The 22888-nt window shown below is 49.5% G+C and overlaps 1 long non-coding RNA gene across 1 annotated transcript in view; it reads right to left on the reverse strand.

Moving 5' to 3' along the window:
- Positions 1-22888, reverse strand: part of LOC144321613 (uncharacterized) — a 65182-nt gene that overhangs the window by 13554 nt on the left and 28740 nt on the right. Inside the window, exon 2 of the long non-coding RNA XR_013387215.1 lies at positions 151-329. This is a non-coding gene — a long non-coding RNA (uncharacterized LOC144321613). The remainder of the gene's footprint in view (positions 1-150; positions 330-22888) is intronic.

Consider the following 22888-nt stretch of genomic DNA (forward strand, 5'->3'; position numbering starts at 1 on the left):
AGCCCCAGCTCCTTCGCTCTGACCCAGAAGCCCATCACTGCCCTTGCTGGACAGCGTTTCCCTCCCAGATACACCCTCAGGTCAACCAGTCTTCCCACAAACAACCAGGAAAGCTCTGGAAACAGCTCCTGGAATCCAGTGCACACTCACAGAAGCCCAGACGTGACAGACTTTTCCCTGTCACCTGCTCTTCACCCAAGGACTGCATAGTCCAAGAGCACTTCCTTCATATGGAAACGTAGGCTCATAGGCTTGGGCCCCACACGGCTGCTCCACATGCTTTCTCCTTCTGGGCTGATGTGCCCCTTCACAGGCTTCTCCTCAACAGGCTGAAAAAAAGTAAAAATAACATTTTAATTCATGCACTTTGAGATTCCAAAAAATGTTTTCTAGAGGTTCAGAATGTCATCATCTTTGAAGTTCAGCTAAGCCAGCTGCCTCACTTCCCAGAGGAGCTGAGAGAGAGAGAACGCGCGCGCACGCAAAGGGGAGCCAGTTCTGGGAGGAGGGGTCTGCCGAGGCAAGTGTCTAAAAATACCAGATTTCGTTATTGTGAACGATGAACCATTCTCGTGTATGTGGTTCCTGGACACAGCTTCATGTCAGCTCTACAGCAAGGCTGGTTTAGAGAGAAAACTTTCAAACCTGCCTTTACATAGGGGAAGCAAGACAACTATACACACCAGGGTCAGGAATCAGGTCTCCCCTTCTTCTCCCCGGCAAGCTTTGCTCACTGTGCACGTACACAACCACCCTCACCAAAGCCTGCCCTACCAGGGAAGTTCCAGGGATGATCGAGGTCCCAGGAAGCCTCTTGTTGCTCCAGATCACTGTGCTCCCATGGCCCCATGCTCTCCAAAAATGACACCCTTCACACAGACAACACAGCTGTCTGGTTCCTGCCCGCCTCCCTGCACCAAAGGTCGTGGGCCTTAGCCATTGTGTCTCCAGCCTAGAGGCCTAGAATGGATGGACGGATGGGAAGGAGAGGGAGAAAGAGGTGGAGGGAGGGAGGGAGGGAGGGAATCCAGGTGGCCATAGCCTCACCTGGCCCACTTATTCCTCTTCTGCTCAGAGGGACATTGTAGGACTAAATGACCACAAGTCTTGTGACACTACAACTTACCCAGACACCCCTGGGCCCCAGTCCCACAATTTCAATACCAGGTCCTCTTGCTCTTTCACAAACTCTGGGCTTCAGCCACCTCTGAGGATGTCTCTAGTCTGAAACTCTGGAAATTGGCAGTGGTATCCAATACCACTCAAGCTATCTTCAGCAGAGAAGAATTCACGAAGCCTCAAAAGCATTCCACTGGGCTCCAAGGCTGGGACTCAGGGAAATTCCAGCACCGGACACTTGTGTCCACAGGCATGGCCTCCCTGTACCTCTCTTCAGTTCCTGGCAAGTGAGTGGCTCTGCCTTCCCAGAAGCCCACCTGTCTGCAAATCCACCCCGAGCACAGGGCTGTGAGGCAGGTCCCGGGATCCTGGTGGGACCCAGAGACACCTAGTTCCGTGGCTGGGGGGGGGGGGGGGGGGGGGCGGCGGGGCACAGAGTCTCCCCTCCTGCCCAGCCCCAGCTGAATGATCTCTGAGCGGTCTCATCTCAATCCCAGGTGGTTGTGCTGGGCAGTCCTCCCCTGGCCAGCCTGGCTGGGTTCCCTGACCTGGACAACCACAGATAACACGCACACACACGCACACACGCTATTCATCTCCCCCTGCCTGCGTGTGCTGGCGCAGCCCCACTCGGGAGTAACAAGCCCAGGACAGAGACACAACGTGTGCCGAGTACCAGCGACCTGACAGCGGCCTGCCCACTTAGCCAGGAGAAAAAGAGCCCGCTGATGTCCTGTGGAGTTCCTCCGACCCCCACACCGCGAGGGCCTTCCCTCTCAGCACTGTCACAGCATGCCAGGGGAAAGCCAGAAGCACACATGGGAGAGAGGCAGGAGGGTGCCCAGCCACAAACATGTGGCAGTCATGCAGAGGTCATGGGCCACCGGAGGGAGCGAGGGCTATGAGGGGCCAGGAAGATCTGGAGAAAGGAGTCCACGAAATGGGTTAACTTTGGAAAGGATGGTTTTGAGAAGCAGTCATGTCAGATGGAGCAGTGGCAGCGAGGGCGGGCAGGAGTGCGCAGGGGGCGGGGGGAGCTGCCTGAGTAGCCCTGCCACAGGGTGTGGGTGACCTGGGCCCCCTGCTTCCCCCACCACTGCCCACTACATGCTCCACAGCTGGCACTTTCTCCTTCCCCCACAAGTATTTCCCTTTCTCAAAATGATGACTTTCCAGTACTTTCTGGAGGGGCTTTTAGTGGCTTTTGAAATACAAGCCTGTAACAGCAAATGTCACCTAGCCAATTTGCCAGAACATCCTACCTCCATAGAAATTTCTTCTAAAATGTCTTTCCTTCTTCCACCACAAACAGAGCCTTTGGAGCAAAGGGCCTTTTAATCAACAATTGTAAGAAGTTCTAAAAAGTCACTTTTAATAAGGCTGTCACTACAAGTCTACTTAGCTATTTTCTCTCTTCCCAAGGGACTACCCGGTGGTGGCAGGAAGCTGGCGCCAGCGGAAGGTGGGTGGGTGGGAGAGGCCTTCATCCATCACCCAGCGACAGGCCCCTGGTGCCTGGGGGGCGGGGGGGTGCAGGGGGGGCTCTGAGGGCACAATCTGCAGCCCAGGGAAGTGCTGGCATGATTTATCACAGGCAGGATGTCACCTTCGCCCAGTCGCCCAGTCGGGTTTATCCGTTTGCTGGCTGCCCCTCCTCTCCCTGACCTCCAAATGCTTCAGTTCCTGGGACCCCAGGCCTGGTCTCTCCAACCTCCACACACAGGTGCCTCCTGTCACAGCTTCCCTCACCATCTCTGGGCTGAGAGCTCCCACATTTGTGTCCCCAGAACTCCCATATACCCAGCTGCTTCTCCTCAAACTCAGAATGTCCAAGATACAATGTGTGCACCTGTGCATGTTTCCTCCAGATAGGCTTTTCTCAGCCTTCTGGATCCCAGCAAAAGGCACCACCATCACTGGGGCTGAAGCCTTAGAACCACCTTGTTCTCCTCACCACCACAGCCCCTCCAAGTCCATCCACAAGGCTGACAGCTTTCCCACCAAACCACATCCAGGCTTCTCACCTAGCCCCATCCAGGCAGCAGCCCCTATCTCCCTGCACAGAGCCCTGGCGTCCAAACATGCTCCCCCCTTCCCCACCCTTCTGCCTCATCAAAACCCCAAATTCAGCCACCCATTAGCTCTCAGCTCAAAGTATCTCTCAAGGAAGCCTCCCTGCCCTATGAGCCAGCTCAGTCCTCAGTGGTCTGAACACCCGGTGTTGCCCCTTTGGGGCATGTATCCATTCAACCAACAGGGTAATGGTTTTGTTTTTATTGACTATCTAACTTTCCTGCTGGTTTTTGAGGCTGGGTTTATTTTGTTTGAGGCTGATCTCAGGGCCTTTCCCACCATAGGTTCTCAGTAAATACTGAAAGAATAAATCCATAATTCTGCAAATCCTAAGTAGGGGGTTGCCAGGAGCCAAGGAATCAAGAAGGAAAGAAAAAGGAGAGAGAATTTGGAACCCTCTCAAATGGGGTATGTTTCACCATAAAACCCATACAGCTGAGAAGTCTCATTATTCTCAAACACAGGATGCTGGGAGAGATGGAATATGGCATTTAAAAATAAGTTTATGGCAAATGGAACATAATTGAGGGGAATGAGAAGGTTTGCCATGCTCCAGGGAAATGTCTAGCTGCTCCTACCTCAGTTATGCCTGCTGGACTTCGGTCAGCCTTCACAGAGCTGAGGGAGGGCCCAGATGGATGCCTGGGCTACATGGGAGATGAGGTTGACCAAGCCGAGGGCTCTCACACGGCATTTCTTCTCTGCCTAGGGTCACCATCCTTCTAGCTGAGGCCTCTTCCTGTTTTTTTTAAGTTCTGAAAATAGGCTGCTCTTGCTGCAACTGTGATTCCTTTGGGGAACCATCCACCCTGCTCTCCATATGGTTCTGTGGGGCTGTCCATCATAGTGCCCCCAGCCCCAGGCTCTGGCCACAGAAGTGTGCCAAACTGAAATAATTACAGTATCACATCTCCCCAGACATAGTCATTGGTCCATGTGGACACTTGACGAGCAAGGCCAACCATTTCTGTGTCTATATGCTCACATATGGAGAAGCTTGCTTTTCTCTGACTTCCCAATCTAGAGTCATGTAAGCCTGGAGCTGCTAGCAGTCATCCTCCTCTTTCTGTATGAGGCAGCCTGCTAGCATTAAGAGAAAATGGGACCCAAACACGGATGAACAGGGTGAGCAGGGCCAAGAGGAGACAGTGAGAGAAAGGGCATTTTTTGTGTTGCTCAATCCAGCCTTGCCTGAAAGCAGACACCCCTGAATTTCTCAGCTACCTGAGTTAGTAAACATCCCCTTTGACTAGTGGGTTTGAGTCTAGATGAATAAAGCTCTTACCCTCAGAAGCCCCCAAGATTGACTCTTGTATCTATGCATGAACTTGACTCTTCCAACTCTACATCAAGTGTCTAAGATTACAGTCCGAGTGTAAGACCTGGCCATGCCGCAGTAATATAGAAGAGAAATCTCAGTGGTGTCCAGTCCCTATGCCTCACCCCAATCCCCAGAGATAAACCTCCCTCAGCAGGCCTTGTGTATCTGTACCCCAGAATCAGGAAACTCTGAACACAAGAGCGATAACATCCATTTCCTAGGCTCAGGAGCACTTTCTGGAGTTCCAGCTGTTCTTTCCTTCTAAATGGGGATAAATTCTCTGGATGTACACCACTCACTCCTTGCTGGGGGTGGGGGGCAGAAACCTGGCCTCTCTGGATGGGATAGAAATGTCCCTCTGAGCAGTGCTCCCACCAGTTCTATCTTCCTCATGATATACAGCCTAATGGAATTTGCTGGAATCCCCTTAACCAATATTGCTAACTCCTCTTTTATCTTCTGTTCTAAAAACCTGTCAAACTCATCATCTCTGCCCCACAAAACAAATTTATTTTTTTGAGTCATGTAGGAAAAAACTGAAGTTGAAATGCGGTGAGGGTAGAGGCTTTTGTATTGGTGTCAGGCGTCTGTGAAATCTAATGGAGCCATTCTTTGACAACATTATCTATGTTTGGCTAATTTGGTGGAGGAGACAATGTCCTCTATTGAGCAGGAAAAATAGAATGCGCAGTCCTAGAAAAGCAGAGAGTTGGCCCATCATGGATAATTTGCTTCCTCTATTCATCCCTCAGATAGGCACTCAATTACAGAGACGTTCCCAGGTAAATTTCCATTCATTCTTTTATCACCTCCACACATTCATTTTATCAATGAAATAGTCATTTTTAAAATAGCTTGAAGCAGAGATGCATGTCAGTAAACAAAAGGACAGGCTTCCTTATCACAGTATATTTTATCCTGATTATTTATTCTTCTACCCCTCAGAAAGCTCTGCGACTAATTCACTCTCTCGGTCCCCTCTAATGTTTTTCCTATTAATGCAGCCCAGACTGGCTCTCTGATGAACCACAGGAGTAAACCTTTCCTGAGCTCCATGTTCAGGGGCCTGGTCCCAGGGCTGAGGCTAGCTGGAAAGGAAGGAAACTGCCCCTGATCCTGAGGAAACTGATCAAATCAGAGGCAGGCAGCCCAGGCAATGAGATCACAAAACCCACAAGTGGTCTGCTAAGGGTGGCCATGTAGGACAGGGACTGGTGTCCTGATGGCAGCAGCAGGCATGGCTCACTGCCCAGAGGCCTGGTCACCTGAATCCCCCAGGACCACGAAGAGAACTTCTGCTCCTTCCAGAGTTAGCTCAGAGGATTTACTAAGCTCTTCCTTTGCACCAGGTCTGGGGCTGGCTACTGAAGGCGTGAGGATGCATCAGCCAAGATCCTGGCCCCCAAGAAGGTGTCATACACAAAGAAAACAAGGTGAGGGAGCATCACCTTTGCCACGAACCCTGGTTAAAACTGGAGCTCCAATCATGGAAGGTTTTTCTTCCAGGATGAAACACAACTTAAAAGATTTATGCCAAGAGGCTATAGTTCTGGAAAAACCTGTCAAACTCCGTTAGGAGCAGCATAGAGGAACGCACCAGAGTCAGAACACATCTCTGACATCAGGTGCCAGGAAAGTCAAGTGTGATGGTTAATTTTATGTGACTTGGCTAGACCACAGTACCCAGATATTTGGTTAAACACTATCCTATGGGTTTCTAGGAAGGTATTTTTTTTTTTTTTAGATGAGATGAACATTGAAACCAGGGAGCAGGGCAGCCCCGGTGGCCCAGCGGTTTAGCACCGCCCTCAGCCCAGGACGTGATCCTGGAGACCCAGGATCGAGTCCCATGTCGGACTGCCTGCATGGAACCTGCTTCTCCCTCTGCCTATGTCTCTGCCTCTCTCTCTCTCTCTCTCTCTCTCTCTCTCGCTGTCTCTCTCTCTCTTTCTCATGAATAAATAAATAAAATCTTTAAAAAAAAAAAAAGAAAGAAAGAAAAAAGAAACCAGGGAGCAGTTGGGGCGCCAACTGGCTCAGTCCATAAAGCGTGTTGCCCCTGATCCAGGCGCTGTAAATTCAAGCTCCACATTGAATGTAGAGATTACTTTAAAAATATTTTTTTAATCAATTAATCAATAAGGGGACTTCCAGTAAAGCAGATTATTCTCTATGATGTGGGTGGGCTTCACCCAATCAGTTAAAGACCTGAACAGAAAAAGACTGAGCTCCCCTGAGAAGAGCCGGTTCTGCCAGCAGTGGCATTTGGACTCGGACTCTACCCTGCAGATTTTGGATTTGCCAGCTTCCACAATCACGTGAGCCAGTTCCTTAAACATCTAGGGAGTCAAGCTCTCTTCTCAAACACAGAACTCTATTGTAAGAGCCCCTTGAATAAATAAAATCTGTCTACCATCCATAAATAAGAGCAAATATCTATATTCTGCCTCTAGATAACATATAATCTTTTTTTATTGCAAAACTAATTTATTTCCATGCACAACAATGAGGATTAGAATCCCTGCTAACAAGGAAAGCAGTCTTCTGTCAAACAGAGATCAAGATTTTTAAGTCACTGGCAGTGGGACCTACTACAATGGAAGACTTGCTGTGCTGTTTGCAGATGTTAAGCCTCTTTATCTGATGTCTTAGCAGGCTTTTCAAACATGTCTTCCTGCTGGGCCAACTTTCCTAATTCCTTCTGATAGCCATGCAGGTATTCCAGATAGCCTATGTTCCTCCTGTATTTATCTAGGAACTTTCTCAGGAAGGTCATACTGTGTGTGTGTGTGTGTGTGTGTGTGTGTGTGTGTGTGTGTTTTCTGTTTCTCTGGAGAACCCTGATTAATAGGCCAAGTGGCAGTACTCCACACATTCTGTGGTGTGTGTAGAAACCAGTCACCCCAGAACATAAAGACTCCTAACTCTGGGAAAAAAAACTAGGGGTGGTGGAAGGGGAGGAGGGCGGGGGGTGGGGGTGAATGGGTGACGGGCACTGAGGGGGGCACTTGACAGGATGAGCACTGGGTGTTATTCTGTATGTTGGTAAATTGAACACCAATAAATTAAATTTATTATTAAAAAAAAAAGAAAAGAAAAGAAACCAGTCACCCTGCGCACTCCAGGACATGGAGGAGATTCAGGGCCCACTCAGAAAATGCTGAGGTTTCAAACCAGGGGAAACAGGGAACAGGAGCTGCAGGGGAAGCCAGCACTCGGGGAGGAGAACAGGAGTTCCATGTTTTCAACACCTACATCCAGCTGTCACCTCCAGCTGGGGACTAGGGGCAGGATCTGGGCCACTGAGTAGCTTCTAGACTCTGCCATCATTCTCAAGCCTCAGAGCTGCATGGAGGAAAAGCAAATAGCATTACCTGGAGCCCAAAACCTGGGGGTACCAGGAAGGCATACAGCTGTCCTTGGATCCCTTATTAGATGAACCACCTAGTGAGGAAACCACGGGTGCCCACCCGCAGAGCATCAGCCTTCTTGCCTCCTCCTCTCTTCTGACCCAGAGAGAAACTGGCTCCTGGGGGGCTGCTGGGTTGGCCACACCAGGAGTATCAGCTACCATTACCAGGTATAAGGCCCACAGCTGGGGAGTCACAGGGAGAAATGTTTATTTTCCCAAAGCAGGACTTGGAACAACCTGGTGAAGGAAGGCATCCACTGAGCATAAACAGGAAGACAAGTACCCCAGGTGGTCTTCTAGGCAGATGTTACCTGAAGCAGCCTAGTCCTTATGGAACCCATTCAGGTGGGAGCAGATGCCCAGGCTCAGGACAGAAAGGCCCTTTGAGGGTGCTCCAGGAAACGGTTCAGGTGTGTGGGCTGTCAATCACACTCTCGGTTTCATGAATATGCATAAGTGTCATGGATATTCATGAACAATCCCATCAACCTAGCAACAAGAACAGGATTCCTTCTGTTGTTAAACAGCCTCTTAACATCAAGCAGTCTGGTGGGTCAGGAGAGGAGGCTGGAAAGAATGTGCACATCTCCCCTCTCTGTTCCTTGGCCTCCCAACAGCAAGATGGGGCTAATATTTATTACTGTAGCTAAAACACACTGTGCCTTTTAGAGGAAGCTGCTGCGTTCCAAATGCAAGCATGACCCCATGAGTGCCACTCACCTCCCCTGCTGTACAGATAGAGACTGTGTTCAAACTACACTTCTGTAAATAGAATTCTACTTCAGAGAGTTTTCCTTAAAAACATTCTTTTATGACTGGCTTGTCTGGGGGTCAAGAGGGCTCCTCGCACTTTAAATGGAGGACGACTGCAATAATCAAAGATGATGTTCTGCAAACAGACGCTTAACGCAACACGAGAATGCTCAAAATTTACAGAAGCTGGTCATGCCGCCTCTTTCCCTTGGAATTCTGTTCCCTTTCTTTCCACCCACTGACTGTTGCCCCCGAGAGCCACTGAGAATGCTCTGTAACCAGAAAAGAGCTACAGACCCATGAGCAGTTGAAGCAACACAGTGGAAACCAGAGGGCTTCGGTAAACAGGTACAGAGGGAAAGAACACCAGAAGCTTCCATGGATAGAAGGCCATATCCTCTCACCACAAAATCCAGACAAAACTAAGGGACACCCTGGTCACACATGACAACAGTATCTGCTCGTGTATGAACCCATCTTGTCCCTCGATGGTAAGATGGTGTCTTTTTGTCGTGCTCCAGATGGCACCTTCTGGGAGAAACTTCTCAATCTCCACCCCGAATCCTGCCCACCCCCAGCTCCACCCCCAGACTTCCTGCACTCGCCTTCTTCAGATACTGTCTTCTCACCTCTGATTTCCCCACCCCTGCTTCTCCACCCACCAGACACTATGAACTCCTTGAAAGGAGGGGTTTCCCCGCCACATAGCCTCAAATATATCCTTGCCACTTACCCACTGAACTTCATTTTTAAGGCATAAAACATGAAATCCTCAGCTGAGATGTTATTTTTTAACACATTCAAATATTTAACTTTTCCCTCAGATTTTAAACTTCTATAAATCTTTCCACTCCAAACTAGAACACAACATTCTGCCATCTTTAAGACTTAGCACATTTCCAATGACACAACATGTGGCTCCCCTAAATAGCCAGGGTGCTGAGGTTCTTGGAACCCATAGGATGGGATGCAGGGAGGCTGGACAGAAGCAAGGGACATCTCCACGATAGAACAGGCTCAAATGGACTAAAGCCATGTCACTCAGTCCAGGGCACGTGTGATGAATACAGTCTCCAGTCCTGATGATACAAGCCAATTAACGGCCAACAGACGTGACTCTCATCATCTTGCCCTCAAATCCATCCAGGCTGGAGAGCCAGTGTGGGGCTGGGAACCATGGAGGATACCAGCAGCTGGAAGACCAGATGTTAAGAGACCTCAGTGTTAACTCTGCAGTATTAAAAAAAATAATAAATCAAAAAAAACTAAAGAGAAAAGTTAAGTATGCTATCTTGGCTGGTATCCTTCACAATGACTTTGAAAGCCTGATGGTGAAATAGAGCCTTCTGGAATTTTTTTTTCCCTCATGCTTCTTCTGAAGTCATTGAAAGAAGATGTCAAGGAAAAAGCTGGATCTCACCCAGCTGCCCCCTCTGTGCTGCTGCATTGGGCACAGGAGGAGAAGGTAGAGAGCCCAGAGCTTCAGGACAGGCATGCCCCCTTCACTCCTTAGCACCCCCACCCACGCACATGAAACCTAACAGCACCTGGAAAACAGAATGGATAAAGTGAATTCAGTGAAACCACCAGGAAACTGGGACTGCAGGATGCATAGTAACTTGTACCTCAGTCTGCTAACTTTGAAAGTGGTCGATTTGAATGGGTGGTGTCAACACGAGTACAAAGCTCAGTGGCAAGAAGGACATTTCTTAACTGTATGTAAAACAACCTTGAAGGGTAACATGGTGCTGCTGACCGTGTTTGCAGGATGAGGGGAGGGAACGCACGGGTGTTTCTCGCTAACCTTGAGGGCTGTCTGGTATGTTCCAGCAGCCCCTCCTGGGTCTGCATTCTGCCTTCAGTAGAGCTGGTCCCCACAAGATCTGGGGTTTCAGAAGCTCAAAGAAACAATGTCCCCTCCATCAGGGTGATGCCAAAACATTTTTATTTAAAAACTGTATAAAATGAATCCCAAACTGTCAAGTGGCCAGATGAGACCAGGTGGCAGCACAGCAGGGAGTCGGGGATTCTGTGATGGTTAAAAGGTAAGCAAAAGAAGTTTTACCATCTTCTCTCCCCTCCTTCCCACATGGGGGCTACCTGGAAAATGGAAGGTAGGGCTCGCTTCCCTGTGTGAAGTCCCTCCCAAGCCCGTCAGTCTAGACTTAGAGAATGCCACTGGTTTCCACTCAGCCCATACACATTAAATGAACATGTGCTACCTCCCAGGCACAGGGCTAGGGGCTGGGCACACCACGATGCACAAAGGCAGGCTGGGCCTGCCCTCATGGCAGTCTGGCTGGGCTGGTGACACAGACATTTTATAAATACACAAAGTTTCAATGCACTCACAGTTGGGACAAGTGCTTCAACCTAAGGGGTGCTGTGTGCTAGGTGGCCACTTTTCCTCCACAGACTTGGGCAATTCTTGAGAGCAAAAAGAGCTTGGGAATCCCACCTGAGGCCTTCCTCTGCATAGAGCTGCCCATGCAGGGCTTCCGGTTTCTGAGGATCTGCATCCTAGGACTGCAATTCTTGGGATTGCCCCTCTCATGCAGGATACCTAGAGGGTGATCCAGAACCTCATAGCTGTCACATCCTCTCGTCGTCTGGTAGAAGCTGCTCAATGCCCTGTCTCCAGCCCTACAGATCTCTCCTGGACATAGTGGCTACAAAACTTACATTTCAAAAATTAATTTGTCTTCCCCATTGCCCTGTGCCAGATTAATCAGCCTCAAACACCACCTTTATGTCATCACTCCACTCCTCAAAAGTGCCACACTATTTCCATGCAGGTTTCCATGCCATGTTTCCCTTAAACCCCACATAAAACCATTACTTTGGGAAGGAAAGAGTGTTACTGAGTTCTGATACAGGTACTTACCAACTTATCACATTTACCTAAACTAGACCTCTTCAGAAGTCCCTCCAACCCACTCACCCACATACACACACTCCTGCCTCTAATTTCACTCCTGCCTCTAATTTTGGTTTCCTACCCTCTTCCATCTTAATTCCCCCTGCCCTTCAAGGCTTATTCAGGGCTTGCCTCTTCCATGAAGCTTTCCTCTATTGCTCTCATAAGAAGAGATCTAGCCAAAATCCTATCCCAAACAAGAACTGCTCCCATGTCAGAACCCTCTTGCACTGTTGGTGGGAATGTGAACTGGTGCAGCCACTCTGGAAAACTGTGTGGAGGCTCCGCAAAGAGTTAAAAGTAGACCTGCCCTACGACCCAGCAATTGCACTGCTGGGGATTTACCCCCAAAGATACAGATGCAGTGAAACGGCAGGACACCTGCACCCCAATGTTTATGGCAGCAATGTCCACAGTGGCCAAACTGTGGAAGGAGCCTCGGTGTCCATCAACAGATGAATGGATAAAGAAGATGTGGTTTATGTATACAATGGAATATTACTCAGCCATCAGAAGAGATGAATACCCACCATTTGCTTCAACGTGGATGGAACTGGAGGGTATTCTGCTGAGTGAAGTAAGTCGATCGGAGAAGGACAAACATTATATGGTCTCATTCATTCAGGGAATATAAAAAATAGTGAAAGGGATTAAAGGGGAAAGGAGAGAAAATGAGTGGGAAATATCAGAGAGGGAGACAGAACATGAGATACTCCTAACTGAGAAACGAACAAGGGGTGGTGGAAAGGGAGGTGGGCAGGGGGATGGGGTAACTGGGTGATGGGCACTGAAGGGGGCACTTGATGGGATGAGCATTAGGTGTTATGCTATCTGTTGGCAAATTGAACTCCAATAAAAAAAATTAAACAAAAAAAAAGAACTGCTCCCATGGCATGCCAGGTGCACCCTGGGACCCAGAGATAGCAGGAGAGCTGCCTTGGGCATCCCCAGAGCCACGGCCTCTTCCCTACTCAAGCCTGAGGCCTCCCTGGAAGCTCCTTAAACACACTCATCAAAGGCCGGAAACTAAGACCTCACACCTGGAGCCCACCAGAGCTAGGCTCGGGAGCTCCCGACATTGGAGGTTTGGCTTCTGCACCCTCAGTTGAATTTATCTTCCCCTTTGCTTGCATCTGTTCCTCTGCTCCCCCTCTACATGCAGGAGAGCCATAAGGCCTGGCATTCTCAGAACCCTCCCATTCCCTAGCTAGCCCAGCACCCTGGGGATCCTGTCCAAATCTGTGCCTTTAAATGCCACATAGGTACCCATGGCTCCATGTTCACATCACAGGCCCAGAACTTCCCCTGAGCTCTCCCCAGGGGCATAGACCCAAGACCCTCCTCAGTGTGTCCACATAGAACATCTAAAGGAATCTTTAGCTTGACTTGTCCAAACTTGCATTCTTGATCCTCTCTTAATTTGCCACTTTTTGCAAAATTCAGGCTCCTCACCTGAGTAAAGGATACCACCATCCATCTAGCCAGCTGCTCAGAATAAAAATCCAGGGGTCACCCATGATGTCTCTCTCTGTCACCTTCCAGAGCCAAATAGCCACTCGAGACAGCTCTATCTCATGAATCCAATCACTGTTTTCTACCTCCATGGCATCATTTTGGCTCACTTGCTAGCATGTCTTGCCTGGAAACATCATGTCCACTGTTCTTCTTGCTTCCAGGCTTATCTGTTGTCCATCCTCAAGAGGAGCCTGAGTGATGGTTTCACTCCCTACTCAAAACCCTCCAGGGGCTCCCAGAATCTCTTACACTAAACTCAAAATACCTTAATGGGGCCACAGGCCCCATGTGATCTGTCCCTGATGCTTCTCCAGCAACAGTTCCTACCACACCACTCCTGGTTAGACTCCTCAAACATACCAAGTTAAGTCTAGCCTTGGGGCCTTTCCACTAGCTGAGCCTTCCACCTTCACATCTGCACATGATGGGCTCCTTCTCATCATTCAGTCTCATTCAAATCTCAACGCTGATGTCACCTTCTCAGATCGCCCAATGTAAAGTAGCTCCCCACATCCTCCACTTCACTTTTTGACTCAATGTCCCTGCTTGATTCTACATCCATGCCACTATCACTCCCTAAAGGCATTGTATTCATTTACCTAGGTCCTTGTTGATTATCTGCTCCCACCACTGGAGCATAAGCTTCAGGAGTGCAGAGGCTCATCTACTGTGTCCACTGCTGCAACCCAGTACCTAGGACAATGCCCTGCACTTTAGGAGGTGCTTCATAAAGTTCCATTGGACATTGCCTAAACTCTGTGACATGAGTGGTAGGCTGGATTCTGCAAGGTTCTACCTCTGGTCTGAACAAAGGGAAAGCACAAGGTGAGCTAGGGACTTCCAGAAGCAATTTCACGGGAGATGCTTCCCCATGGGCCATCTCATCAACCTGGTGACTGGCTTTCCAAGAGGAGCAGACTCTTCATGAGCAAAGGAGAGGCCAAGACAGCCAGAGAGCATCTCAAGCACAGAAACATCCTTAGCTGTGGGAGAAGTCATCAGCCTCCTGTCTAAGAGGGGGGCAGCTGACCTCCATGCTGTCCAACAGCAACATAATGTAAGCCACAAATGGGAGCCACAGACATAACTGTGAATTGTCTAGGGACCAGATTTTTAAAAGATTTTTTTAATGTGAAATTTATTTTAATAATATAGCTTATTTAGGGACACTTGGGTGGCTCAGTTGGATATGTGTCAGACTGTCGATTTCGGCTCAGGTCATGATCTCAGGGTCATGAGATCAAGCCCTGTGTGGGCTTCTGCACTCAGCAGGGAGTCTGCTCAAGGATTCTCTCTCCCTCTCCCTCTGCCCCTCTCCCTGTTCTCTATCCCCGTAAGGGAAAGAAAGAAATACACACAAACACACACAGCTTATTTAACCCAATATATAAAAATATTATCATTTTACTTAATGTAAAAAAGTGACTAATTCATCTACTTTCTTCAAACTCAAGTGCCTATTTGCACTTATAGAACATCTCAATTTGGACTGGCCAAATTTCCAGTGCCCAACAGCTGGTGGCCACTATATTGGACAGTGTAGGTCTAGAATAACTGAGCTTCAGTGGTGGTAGATGAGAAAAGCATTATGTCAAACATGGAATGCATTTTGTTCTCATGTGTTGAATCTTTTCACATGATGAAGATTTTTCTGAATTTGATTAAAACAGAGTCTGCACAGATTTTTTTTTCTTTTCCCTAAATTTCTGTGGCACAATCCTTTGCATGGCCTTAAATTTGCAGCACGTGTAGGAGCTGGCCCTCCCCTGCCAAAAAACAGAAGCAGTGCTTCCCCTCTGGCATTGTGATTTTCAGGCTCCTGTCTTTCTGACTCTAGGTCCACCAAGAGACTATCACACGTTTATTAACTGCCTTTAATGGGGATCTGTTTCTAATAGCAGAATTAATGAGTCCTATAAACCAGCTGCAAAGGGAGAAGGTAATTCCATGGCAAAGAGAGAAGAGGCTTATTTGGAAATCTGAGCGTGTGCCAGAATCACACACCTTCCTGCACACAAACCTATCCCTGGCCTTTCCAAACCTCCTACCCCACAAGCTTTTTGTCCTGGGGTGAACACCACACCACAGGGTCTATGAAATCAGGGGCTGTCACCAACAAGGACACAGGCAGCCTGCTGAAGTGAGAACACACAGCCTGACACTAATATTCCTTCTGCTTGTCCCTGAGAGTGAGCCCAGTGGAGGGAGAGCAAGAAATTCAACTGGATTTAATACAGTGAGTGTCTCCTGGGGCCAGCTAGGTCTCAGCATGAGGCGGAGGGTGGGAAAGCAGCAAATGGAAACCCAGACAAGACGTGCATCCATCCTCCCCTCAGGGAATGTGAAGAAGCCACACTCAATTACAAAGGCAAAATCTTCTCAGCGTTCAGCCTAAAGAACATGCCCCTCTTTTGGAAGCCAAATTGGGCAGGGATTGGTGGAGGGAGAATTAATAGATGATATATTTTTTAAGATTTTATTTATTTGGGGGGTTGGGTAGTGAGAGCAAGAGAGAGCAGAGAAGGAGAGGGAGAAGCAGGCTCCTCACTGAGCAGGGAGCCCAATGCAGGGCTCAATCCCAGGACCCTGAGATCATGACCTGAACCGAAGGCAGACACTTAACTGACTGAGCCACCCAGGTGCCCCAGCAGATGATCTTTATTCCATGCCAAGAGCCCTCATGAGGACAGTGACACAAGCCACCCCAGGAGATATATCATTTTGGGAAGGGGACCGTGAGCCACAGACAGGAAGACTACAGACCTCCCTCCCCCTTTCTTCTCTTCGTGGTGGCCTAGGGAGGGAACACTCAGACAATTTCAAGGGGCAGAAAGTGAAGCTTCCCATCATCAAACAAATTAGGCCCCAGAAGGAGCTCAGATAGTGCAAAGTAGAGGCAGGAGAAAGCAGTCACCCAGGTAACTAGGTCAACAGCAGAAGTGAGGGCAGTCAGTAAGCAGGGGCCAGGGGCATGTCCACTGTCAGTGTCATTGTGAAATACAAAGTGTGACAATGAGACAGACAGTTTCAAATTATCTGGGAAGCCAAACAAGGTACATCAGTGATGAGGAATAACTAGTTTAGTAAGGCAAGTTCGGCACCACGTTTAAGGGATGATGTTTTCTTAAATTTCACTCTGGGGCCAGCTGGGTGGCTCAGTGGTTGAGCACCTGCCTTTGGCCCAGGGCATGATCCTAAAGTCTCGGGATCGAGTCCCACATCAGGCTCCCTGCAGGGAGCCTGCTTCTCCCTCTGCCTATATCTTTGCCTCTCTCTGTGTGTCCCTAATGGAAAAATAAATAAAATCTTTCTTTAAAAAAATCTCACTCTTATTTATCTCCTTCATGGATGCATATGAGAATATGGCTTGTTCCAAGTGCTTCTCAATTCCAGCTGCCTATCAATTCCAGCCAAGGCCAGGGTCTCACCCAGTCCACCTAAATCAGAATCTCAGAGCAAGAGGCCTGGAAAGCCATATGTGGTGCCAATGTGCAGCCAGGGTTGAAAACTGCTGCTCAGGAAAACTAACAAAAGACCGGTGGCTGAAAGGGACAGAGAGAAGTATATCAACTCCAGGAACACAGAAAGGTCTAGCAAGTCAGGCCACTCATGGGGTCACTGACGTACTGAAACTGTGGGCTGCTCCTGCTGGGACTGTTCCAGCACTGAGTGAATCATGCAGAGGGGATTCTTGAATTACTTTTTGCTAAATCTTAGATTCCAAGAGAACTAAAAACCAAGTGCTTCGTGATTAAATTGTTCCTGTGGGGAGGTGCCGGTTTCCAATTTCCAAACTCAGGACTTAAAGCCTAGAGGATGTCTACTGCCTTATTCAGTTGGAGAAGTGGCCTGAGACATTCACCTTGGCTAACAAAACCTGGGGGTTTCTGGGCTATTTCAGTGGCCTATGGGAACAATGGAACAGAATCCTTGAAATAAGACTGTCCCCCCAAAATGCAGATTATGGCATAATGGTAAGGCTGACTGGCCAGCCCGTGTGTTGTCTTATGCCAGGATTTCCACTCTGCAAGACATCAGAATTCTCTGGCAATCTTGGGCTGTCTGGGTGGCTCAGTGGTTGAGCATCTGCCTTGGGCTCAGGTTGTGACCCCAGGGTCCTGAGATCGAGTCCCACGTCAGGCTCTCTGCATGGAGCCTGCTTCTCTCTCTCCCTGTGTCTCTGCCTCTGTGTGTCTCTCATGAATAAATAAATAAAATCTTAAAAAAAAAAAAAAAAAAGGATTACCTGGCAATCTGACTTGAAAGCATCCATTCCTAGGTCCTGCCTCCAGATTTACTAAAACAGAATGTTTAGGGGTGAGAGCCAGGAATTGTATTTTTAAATATTCTCTCAGGTACTCGTGGCCCGAAGTCATATGAGGAAAGCTGTGGTCTTTGCTCCTCCGCTACCGCCAGGTGGGGGAAGCCTAGCTGACTGTCCCTCACTGCAATGCCCTGAAAACTCCTCTCTGGAAAGAGTACCCAGAATGGTACCCAAGGCTCCAGAAAGGAAATCCACACCCCTATGGGGCTGGTCATGCAATCCCAAGCATCACAGAAGCCAATCGAGACTCCAGCCTGACATTTGCAAAGACCTGGAAAATCATGTCCGGCAAAACCTAATGAGGGGTTTGTTACACAATTCAGAAGAGGCAGGGATGAGGGAAGTCAGTGGGCCTCTAAACAGGGAAAGATCCCTAGAGTCGTCGCATTCATGGAAAGGACAGAGCATCCTCAGCCAAGTGGGTGGCACGGCAAAGGCTGAGGGCAGAAATGGGTACCGGCCCGGGTGAAGGAGAGGCATTCTCCAGGCAGTTGGGCCCCCAGTGGGAATGGCGGATGGTAGGGGAGGACCCTGCACTCTGGGCCTCTGGAACTCTTCTAAACACATGGTCCCTGTTCCAGCTCTTGGGGACCACCCTGGGGAGAGGCAGAGCCCAACAAATTGTATGTCAGGTGGGCCACGTTACTGCTTAGGATGCAAGTTGTCTCAGCTCTGCTGATTCAGATCCACGGTTTGCCAAGTCTCTTTGCCTGCCCATCATGACACCCCCCTCCCCTCCCAGAGATAAAAAGCCCAGGAAAAGCCATTTACAAAGGGGATGCTGACCCAGCACTCCACCGGAGCCTGAAGGATGGCCCATTGATTGGCTCCCGGGCCGTGCAATTCTCAGATAAGCCCAGGGTGGGGCCAGTGCCACCGCTCCCCTCTGGAGGGTCTGAGTGAGCAAAAGTGCTAGGAAGGTTGGCCACTGAGTAGCAGATAAAATATTCCAGCTCTCCAAACCCCATGGGTATCATTCTGAGCAGAAAATAACATTATAGGCTGGTGTCAGGTCACTGGATAATTAGGTAAAATGAATGACTAAGTAGACTTTAAAAGCCATGCAACTAGCGATGTCCCAGACTGAGGCACTGACCCATCCTCACTTATGAGCCCCAGAGACTCTGAGAAAAGGCCACAGCATTTGTGGTGTCCTCCCCCTCAGGTGGCCTCAGGGAGAGCGTGGCTTGGTGCTTAGCTGAAGCTCTAAGCTAAACTGGGAGAGGACTCAAAGATGCTCCAGCAGTCCCTGTCCACAGAGTCCTCTAGGCTCCATGAAGCTCCCTGGTGGCCACAGATACCCAGGCCCAAGCCCACCACCTTACATGCTTTCCAGCACCATCTCCAGCACTCCCTGGGCCAGCCAGAGGAAGCAACAAACACCTCTAGAAACATAGCCTCTTGTCGTGTTGCCATCCACTACCACACTATGTGGAGCTTGTACTTCATATTATTCTCTCATTAAATCTTCCCAATAACCCCACAAACTTTGGTCTATTATCATCTCCATTCTACAGAGGCACACGTGAAGGTGCAGGTCGCATCTTGGGAAGGGGTGGAGCCGCCATGTTTGAACCTGGCCTTGTCTGATTCCAAGGCCATGCTCTTGTCATAACTAATGGGAGTTCTGCTGTATTGATCAGAGTCCAGTCAGGGACTGAGAAACCATGTCAGGTCCTTCACAGAGAGGAGATTTAACACCATGAATCACTCACACAGGTGCTGGGACAGCCAGAAGAAGGTGAGATGACCTAGAGAGTAGGACATGCAAGAAACCAATAGCTCCCAGGGACTGGGGGTCACAAAGGGAGGAGATGATATTCCCTGGAGCTGAGAGGAGAGGCTGCAGCCCCGGGAGCTGGGAGCACAGAGGAAGGCCACCACAGGAGCTGCCCTGCCTTGGAGACACCACTGGGAGAAGGAGAAAGAGAGTAAGGAAAACTAGGGCTTCCCTGGCCTTCCTGCCTTCTGAGCCTCCTGTGGACAAAACCCGGGAGGAGGCCACCTGGCAAGGAAGCCAGGGAAACCATCCACAGGCTCTGGGTCTAAGAATACAGAGAGATGCTGGGACCGAGCTGTGAGACGAAAGTGGAGAAGTAGCATGAGTTCCACAGTACACTTGTCCCCCACAGCACAGGACCAAGTGGTTTCCAACCTCTGTCATAATCGTCCCAGCGACTCTGGGCACTGGCATCATTACTGTCCCTGTTTTAGAGATAAAGGAAATGAAACTTGAGAGGCCACACAACATGCTCAAGGTCATGCAGCAGAATTTAGATTCCAATCCACATCTGCCAGGATCCTAACACTGGGTACACCAGGAACCAGGTGTAGACTTGGCAACATTGCCCTAGGAGCTTCCACCCAAGGACCTCATGGCATGTGGCCAGTTGGAATGAGTCACCATCCCCACGTGTGACGTGGTCACTCCTGCGGGGAATGGGAGTGTGGGGCTGCCTCACATCTCACCCTCCACAGCAGCAGCCAGAGCGACCCCAGGAAGTGGCATCAATAGCATGCACTCCACCAGGAACCCCCAGCAAGTCCGCACGGGGCTGGTGGCCAGGGAGGACGCCCTGTGGCAGAGCGGGGCCACAGGCCAGTGTGTGCAAGCTGGGAGCTCTCCATTTTGGGGTGCTCCCAGTTTCATCCACCACCACCCCACACGCAAACTCCACTAGCTCTGCACACAGCAGATCCAGCCATCGGAGAGGGGAGCCGGCGGTGTCACTGGGGAATGCGACAGGGCTAATTCCTCTGAAACCTCCATTAACTTTACTACTTCTGTGTAAGTGCTTCATTGTAAATAATGATTCTGCACCACGGAGACACGCTGCCCAGAATCTCCCGGCACACATAAAATTAAATTCAGCTCCCTTGGCCCACTCACATAGCGTACCGGGATAGCTGCGTTGTCTTCCAAGCCACAGAGGTCTGCAAATGATTTCCACTGATTCTAGGGCAGGCTTGGAGTGTCATCTGCCCTAAAGAGCAGCTCTGCATTCCTCCTCATTCCTTCTTCTGCCCCACACCAAAAGCCCACTCTCTCCAGACTCCTTTTCTGGAAGGAGGAATTCGACCTCCGCTTAGAAGGGGGCTCACTCCCCCCACCCAGCCCTTCCCTCGCAACAAATTCCAAGAAAAGATGTTTCTGAAGACAAAACACAATTTCCAGGAAGGTCAACAGGATTTCTTGAAGCAAGTAGATCTGCCCACCCTTCACACGCAGTTTCCTCCAGCCTTTCTCTATGCTTCGTTCTCTACCTGCTGCTTCCCTGTTTCACACTCAGTGAACACCTCCCTGCAGCCCTGAGGAGAGACACCACAGGGGTCAGCTAAAGTAAGAACCACCTAGAACAAGAGACTGAAGTCAACTTCTCTTCGAAAATAAACATGCGCACACTCTGTCTCCCACCAGTTGGGCGGGAACATAAATAACTTGTGGGTGGGGGGTCCTTGGGGAGACATCTTGCCCCCGACAGCCTTCAGGCAACAGGCTCAAGGGATGCCTGGGGCTCTCTACTGGAACCCCGCTTCTTCACTGTCTGCTCAGCAGTGTCACTGCTGAGCTGGCAGGATGCTCTGTCTGGCCTCCTGGGACGCACACCAGGTGTCCCACCCTCGCCCTCTCTCCACAGACTGAAGAGCAGCTCAGAGGGGCCCCTGGATCTGCAGGCTCTAATTTACATGTCTGTGTCTTTTGTGCTCTTTCCCTGCTAAACTCACAGCAGGCAGGGTTGGAGGAGCAGGAGGTTTGGAGGACCAGAGAAATCCTTGGTACAGCCAAAGATCAAGATGAAATTGGGCTGCCCACGCGCATTGTTCTAGACGAGACGTCCTCTGTTTTCCAACATCAAATTCCCACCTCACAATGAAGAAAGAAAAAATAAGTTCTGTTTTTTTTTTTTTTATGATAGTCACAGCAAGAGAGAGAGAGAGAGAGAGAGAGAGAGGCAGAGACATAGGCAGAGGGAGAAGCAGGCTCCATGCATCGGGAGCCCGACGTGGGATTCGATCCCGGGTCTCCAGGATCACGCCCTGGGCCAAAGGCAGGCGCCAAACCGCTGCGCCACCCAGGGATCCCAGTTCTGTTTTTCAGAAACTAAAACCCTAAATAAAGCCTCAAAGAAGAATATTCAGACTGGAGGACCCAGTATAAACTTCCTCTGGCCAGCACCTCCTTGTTAATCAACTAAGCATTACAGCCACCCCTCCTGCCCTCGGAGACGGGCTGCAGCTAGTGCTCCCAGCGGCCCCAGCCCACATCAGCTTCCGGCTCCACTTTCCAATGGGGAAAAGTCAACTCATGGGCATGATAACTTACTCAAGGCCACACACAGTGGAAGACCCAAACCCCAATCTTCTCACTCCACGTCCTCTTCCCAGCTCCACACAGCTCCCATCCTGCAGCAGCGTGAGTGGTGTCAGCCTGCCTGAAGGCTGGCAGTTGCTGAGGCCGTCGCTCCTCCGGGGTCACTTCCCACTGAGCGTTCCCTCCCCAGGAGCCTTTCCCCACAGAGCTGCCCACCAGGACAGCCCACCTGTCACACTGCATTTCTCTGCACTCATTTCCGCCTCCCTCGTGACCTCGGCTTCACCAGAATGTTCCTTAAATTAGATCCCAGAAGGAACTTCAAGGCAAATTCCTCCATTTGTGATGTTTATGGAACTTGTCATTGTTTATGTGATTATGGTGCCATCAGACACTGGCGAGCATTCCTCCGGGTTGCGACCACCTTGATTCTCTTCCCCTTGGGCAGGAAGCACCCTCAGGACCTCAGGTTGTCTGGTACTAGTACTGGCGTTAGCTCTTCATTTCCTACCCCACTTGATGGACATTGGTTCCCTATGGAACATGAAGGGTCTTTCAGTTTCAACGATTCCCAGTGTGTGAGATGTTCACATTACACAGTCTGTCAGCCTCTGCACAACAGAGGAAGGAGAGTGAATTCACAGGGACCACAATATGCCAGAGGTCCTCAACACCACAACACTCCATAAAACCAAAAAGCACATACAGCCTGAGCTTTTATGAGTCGAATGTTCAGCCTTCATGATCAACTTCTCAAGGCAACCAAAGAGTATCCACCAACTCTGTGGTCATCCCTGGGCTGGGGATGAGGAAAAACCAAGACACATCATATCTCCTTCTTGCTCAGCAGGGATTTCTCAACTTGTTAGAGAACAAAGCAATGTGTTTTACAAATATATAGTGTGTTCCAACAAAAAGGTGCTATATTCAGAATAGGGCAGGAATTGGTGAAGTTTAAGATCTGCAGGAAGCTTAGAAGAGAAGCCACTGGTTTTATCTGAAAGCTTTGTTTTCTGAAAACTTGTTTGATTTTTTTTTTAAGATTTTATTTATTTATTCATGAGAAACACAGAGAGAAAGGCAGAGACACAGGCAGAGGAAGAAGCAGGTCCCCTGCGGGGAGCCCGATGTAGGATTCGATC

Source organism: Canis aureus, chromosome 10, assembly GCF_053574225.1.
Source record: "Canis aureus isolate CA01 chromosome 10, VMU_Caureus_v.1.0, whole genome shotgun sequence".
Lineage (NCBI taxonomy): Eukaryota > Metazoa > Chordata > Mammalia > Carnivora > Canidae > Canis > Canis aureus.